Below are 6,290 nucleotides of genomic sequence, written 5' to 3'. Positions count from 1 at the left end.
CTTTCCTCACGCTGTTCCTTTGACTTGTCCTTACCTTGTTTTATTTAGCAAGCTCTTCTTTTCCTTTCAAAAGGACTCAACTCAGAATTGCCATCCGTGAGGGCTTCGCTGACTCTGCAAAGCAGGCTTGGTGACTGCCTTTCCTCTGCCTCCATAGTTCTCCATCCCGCCTTCTACCATAGCCCTGCACTCATCATCCTTTTTTAAAATTTTTATTTATTTATTTATTTTGAGCCAGGGTCTCGTGTGTCACCCAGGCTGGAGTGAAGTGGTGCAATCACAGCTCATTGCAGCCTTGAGCTTCTGGGCTCAAGTGGTCCTCCCACTTTAGCCTCCCAAGCAGTGGGACTGGAGACATGAGCCACCATGCCTGGCTAATGTTTTGTAAAGAGGGGGTTTTGCCATGTTTCACTGGTCTCAAACTCCTGGACTCAAGTGAGGAGATAGAGGGCATCTGTCCACCTTGGCCTCCCAAAGTGTTGGGATTACAGGTGTGAGCCACTGCGTCTGGCCTACACTCACCATCTGAATGGTCTTTTATGTGTCTGTCTGCTCTCATCTTCCCCAGACTGTGGGCTTTTGAAAGACTGGAAATGAATTTTTGCCTCCCTCATGCCCAGCCCAGGTTAGATATAGAGTAGGCACCTGATAAGTCTTTGATAATTGAATGTCAGTAGAGGGAGGAGATGGTTCTCAAATTTGGTAGGAGGTTTTCTCCATGTGGAGAGTTAAAAAAAATACATTTTAATAACAATAAAAATAATCATTGCTTTTCCTTATTGAGTACTAACTTTGTGACAGCAGGCATTGAGCTAATTTCTTTATGGAGATGGCTTGGTTTAGTTTTCCTAGTGATCCTATGAGTTACTCTGATTGTCCACAGAGGAGAAAACTGGAGCTTAGAAGGGAGGGGAACTTGCTTGAGATTCTAGGGTTAACAGGAGCAAACTTGGGCGGCCTAACGCCAGCACTGGTGGAGCAACGGGGAAGTGAGAAGAGGAAGGAAGATGGCCAAAGCAGGGTTGAGAGAAGAGGGACAGGATGAGGACAAGGAGGAGAAAATGAGAAAGAGACCAGCAAGAGCAGACTAGGAAAGGAAGAGAAGGGAAGGAGAAAAGGAAACTAGAATGCGTTTCTAAAAGTACTTCCACTGTTTCCTGAAGTTTTGATTGAAGTAACTCAGGAATGGAAAACCAAACATCGTATGTTCTCACTCATAAGTGGGAGCTAAGCTATGAAGATGCAAAGGCATAAGAATGACACAGTGGACTTTATGGACTCAGGGGGAAAGGGTAGGAAGGGAGTGAGGAATAAAGGACTACAAATTGGGTGCAGTGTACACTACTCGTGTGATGGGTGCACCAAAATCTCGCAGATCACCACTAAAGAACTTACTCATGTAACCAGTTTCCCAATAACCTATGGAAATTTAAAAAAAAAAAAAAAGGAAACTAGGAGACCAAGAAGGAAAATGAACAGGGGATACGTGGGAAGATGAAGGGAAGCTTTGAAATGTTGTGACTGGGTAATGGCTGCATGACTAGAATATAGACTCCTGTATGGACATGACAACTCACAATTAACCTGCTGTATGTTATACAGGAAATATAACAATAATTTATTGTTGAGACATGGTAATTGCGTATACCTGTAGTTGCAAGCCATTTATAAATTTGGCTTTTTTTTTTTTTTTTTTAAAGATGGAGTTTCGTGTTGTTGCCCGGGCTGGAGTGCAATGGTATGATCTCAGCTCACTGCAACCTCTGCCTCCCGGGCTGAAGTGATTCTCCTGCCTCAGCCTCCTGAGTAGCTGGGATTACAGGCATGTGCCACCATGCCCAGCTAATTTTTGTATTTTTAGTAGAGACATGGTTTCTCCATGTTGGTCAGGCTGGTCTCGAACTCCTGACCTCAGGTGATCCACCCACCTCGGCCTCCCAAAGTGCTGGGATTACAGGTGTGAGCCACTGCTCCTGGCCTTATAAATTTGGCTTTTACACACACCCATACATACACACATATACAGATTGGCTTAATATTTTTTTTTCTTCTACTTTTGTACAGTTCCTACAATCTACAAGCACTGTGGCTGTTGGCAGCTGTCACCGATACCAAATAGAATTATCTCTAGCTTCCACCCTCACACTCACACTCAAAGCTGCACACATGCAGGACAGAAGCCTGGGCTTTTTCCTTTTTCTCTCACTCTCTCAGCTCCCAAGGCTGAGATTTCTCTGCTTCATCTGGATCACCCATCTCTGGGGTCTCATAGCTGAGTTTGTTCCGCAATCCTACCTGCTCCTCAGGGGGCCAGCACTGGGGCTGCAGATAATATTTTGGGTTGGCAGGCAGGGATGCCTGTGGGTGTGACAGCAAGGTCACCCCTACATGGGTCCCAGGGTGGGAGAACTCTCTGAGGCTTTGCTCTTCAGGCTCTGGGAACCTAGGGCCAGAGGGAGGAAAGGGGAAGGGCTGGGCAGCTGGAGGAGAGAAGGGCTTGTTCCTTCCTCCTGTCATCCTTGCTTGACATCCTCAGACCCAGCTCCTGCTCAAGACCACACTGGTGCAGCCCTCACAGGGAGCCTCTTCTTCTCCACGCTTGGTTGGGTTAGTCCTCAGAGAGATGGTGGGTTGGGATGGGAAGCAGGGGCCTTGTTGAGAATTGTGAAAAAATGTTAGGGAAACGGAAAGGAAACTGGGAGAGAAGGAGATGGAGTAAGAGGAGAAAAAGTAGACTGGGGAGGTGGAAATGGGATGGAGGGAACACACTTTTATGGAGTGAACTGTTCTTACCTGTGTACTTACCCTCACACAGCTTGGAGGGAGGCATTCCTATCTCCACTTTACAGATGCGGAGAGTGAGTCTCAGGCAGGGTACATGACTTGCTCAAAGTAATGCCAGATAGAAAGCCACTGAGCTGGGACTTGAACCTTGCTATTCTGAAAGTCTCTCCTGTGTAGCACTCTGCCTTCAAAGAGGAGAGGAGGCAAGCCGAACGGAACAGAGAAGGGAGCATAGAAGGAGATCTGGGGTTGGGCATGTTCCATACTGGGTCCCTTCCTCCTTGGCCTGCTTTTTCCTGAGTCTTCAGAGAACTGGAGAGCACCCACACCCAAAGGAAGTAGAAGATCCCCACCCTGGTGGGAACACTTCAGTTCCTCCCTAGGCTCTCAGATAGGAGACAGGCAGGGAGGGGCTCGCCTGGGCAGGTCTCTGGGCCAGCAAGGGGTGCTGCCGAGGCTCTGCCTGTGCTTCTTCCTGGCCTCCACTGTTCCTGTCTCTTCCTCAACTGCCCTGGCTCCTTCCTTTTCCAATCTCCTCTAATTCCTTTGCTTTTCTGTCACTCTACTTCGTATTTTCAATCTTTCTCTTTCCACTGGCCCTAACCCCTCAGTTTACCACATGCCCCCTAGCCCCTCACTGCAAACACAGCTTCTCTTTAAGTCCCATCACCTGTTCACCCTTATGTCCATTTATTTATTTATTTTTGTAGAGACCAGGTCTCACAATTTGCTCAGGCTCGTCTAGAACTCCTGGATTCAAACAATCCTCCCACTTCAGCTTCCCAAAGTGTTGGGATTACAGGCATGAGCCACCCGGTCCGGCCATTATCTCCTTTCTTTTATTGCAGAATGTCTTAAAGGAGTTACACTCGCTGTCCTCATTTGTTCCTAATGTTTACACAGAAACATTGACAAAGAGACATCGATGGTCTGCCTTTAAGATAACTAATATCAAATGTACACTCTCATTATGTGCCCTGTCCCCATGACCCACCCAGGTTGGCTCTGAGGTTTACAGAGCTTATTTGCCCCAGATTCTGTAGTGAGTTAGTGGAAAAAGCAGGAATCCAAGAACAGGGTGTGTGGCCCCAAAGTACAGGCTTCTGACCACCGTGTCCTGCTTCCCCATCCCCCCGAACAGCTCCGAGGGCTGTTCTCTTGGATGGCTTTTGGTGAGTTTACTATGGCCAGAGTGGGCCATTTGTCCTGTAGACTTTGGACCTTAATTCAATAGCACACCCAAAACAGATCTTTCTGGGGGCAGATTAATAGTAGCTCAGGAAACTGATGATATAAAATAAGAATGACAGTTTATTAATTTAAAATACATACTCTGTCAGGAGAACCAGAATGTTCACTTCAGCATGACAAGTGCATTCTTTCCCTGTGGGCAGGCTTCTGTGGGAAAGCAAATTATTATCAGCAGGTTGCTTGGTGAGCATGGAATCAGAGCAAGGGAATTAGCTGTAATAACTTGATTGCTGAATGGCCTCAGATCATTAAAGAGACTCTCCATTTTAATCCTTTGCTTAAAGTGTTGAGTCACCTGCACCCAGATGTGCCCGTTTTCACTGTAAGAAGATACTTCCTTGCGGAAGGCTGCCCTCTTCCTCACAGGATGCTAAGTAGCAGCTCCAGCATGGAGGTCTTGTTATCCTCAATATCAAGGTGTCTAAAACCAACTCTTTAATTTCCCTGTATAAACTGGCATCTTCTTATGACTTTGTTATTTCTTGCATTAGAAAATTATTTTCTGTGACCAAGATTCAACACCTAAGCTTTAAATGTCAAAAAAATATATTTATGGAAGTATGAATTTCAATCTTTAAAACAAATATGCACTGCTTTTTAAAATAAATTAATATATGTAAAGTCCTTAGCTATTATTTCCTACATTCCTCTCTCTACTTTCTCACACTTCCCTTATTAAAAACAACCCTCTAGGATTTTCACATGAAGAAACTACCATTTTAATCCCTGGCATAAGATGAAGCTAAGGGTAAGATAAGATTCATCTAGCAGCTTTCCTTTTTCCATTTCCTCTACTTTGAGGCAGTTTTTAAAAGGGAGAACTTATTCTTCTAAATATTGTTTGCTTCAGTACTTGTAAAGGGTTAAATTTCAAAATCCTAAGTTCCTGCTTCTAGAGCTAGACTTAACTTTAGCAAACCTTTTTCTTTCAGCTGATTTTGTTTACTCTATTTCCTTAGATCTTTACTGTTCCAAAAGTTCAACGAAAGATGACTTTTTCTTTACTCCGACAACCTTTAGAGGTGGAGCGAGTGTCAGTGGTGGTATTTCGGTGAGTTGATAAATTTGCAAGAATGACAGGACTAAATGTTGCTTCTAGAGTTAAACTAGAATCTGCTACATTACTATGAGTCCTCCATAAAGTATACCTGATTGCCATTGCTACTAGAAAAAGACTGGATTTGAGGAAACATGGACTTGAATGTCAATTCTTATTTTTTTGATGTTACTTTATGTTTTAGAGTGACAACACTTGACTAGGATCATTAATAAGAAAAAGCTTCTGGAAATCTTATAGAAATATTGTTTATTTCATGCAATAGTGATTATATGATTACTGTGACAGAGTATTTTCTACAAAAGGAAAAATGGCTAAAATTGAAAAATGGATTTATTCAGTATGTTCAAAATAAAAGGTTTCAAAGACGCTTTGGACGACGGTATTGGAGAAATTAGCAGTAGCAACATAGCTGTATGTTTTAAAAGTAATTTTAGGAAGAATATGGAAGATTATGACATGGCTTTATGTTTGAATGTCTAGGAACTTTTAAAATGAGAAGTGCTAGCAGGAAGATCTAAAATAAGATAGAGAAGAGGTTACATGGATATTTTCTCCTTAGTTACCTTATATTACACAATTGTATTTAAGTTCATCTTTGTTATCTGTTAGTACCAGTCCCTTACACCAATCTAGCAAACCAATAAGGACAAAGAAAGGATAAGGTGCCAAGTGTCTGGTACTTTGATTAGCTTTCTGAGAGATAAATGTCTTCTGCCTGCATTCTCATTGCCGCTGTTTGGTTGTAGAGTCCCCCTTTTTTTCATCTTGCTTAAAGAATTGTTCTTCCTTTCCTCTGCCCTGGGGACTCAGCCCATGAACACAGAACATGTTGACTTAGTCCCACTGGAGAATTTTCAAGCCCTAACAAGTTGGCTTAGAGCTTGCTGATGAGCCTTTACCCTCTGGCCAAGTGGGGCCACCAGATACAGATGTCATTGTCACAGAATTCATTCACCTGCCCAATACCATTTTGTATTTGTTGCTGTGACTATTCTGTGAAACAAAAACAATTTTGTTTTTCGTTTGTTTTTTGAGTATTTTGTGAAACAAAGAAACAACAGTCCTTCATGGATGAAAACTCACTTTTGTCTGTGGTATTTTTGACAGGAAGTCTTTACCACCGAACATCCTTTTTGTGAATCTTCCTTTATAACTCTAGTGCCTCCACTCCCCAGGTTTGCTCATTTTCTCTTCT

General features: G+C 43.3%; 1 protein-coding gene across 1 annotated transcript in view; it reads left to right on the top strand.

The window, feature by feature from the left end:
• The first annotated feature begins 5,024 nt into the window (after positions 1–5,024).
• Positions 5,025–6,290, top strand: part of ATP8B4 (ATPase phospholipid transporting 8B4 (putative)) — a 261,101-nt gene continuing 259,835 nt past the window's right edge. The window contains exon 1 of the mRNA XM_032174818.2: positions 5,025–5,086. The gene's annotated coding sequence lies outside the window, so the exon portion shown is untranslated. The remainder of the gene's footprint in view (positions 5,087–6,290) is intronic.

The sequence above is a fragment of the Hylobates moloch genome, unplaced genomic scaffold, assembly GCF_009828535.3.
Source record: "Hylobates moloch isolate HMO894 unplaced genomic scaffold, HMol_V3 SCAFFOLD_14, whole genome shotgun sequence".
NCBI classification, from domain to species: Eukaryota; Metazoa; Chordata; class Mammalia; order Primates; family Hylobatidae; genus Hylobates; species Hylobates moloch.
This window is presented reverse-complemented; position numbering and strand designations above follow the sequence as displayed.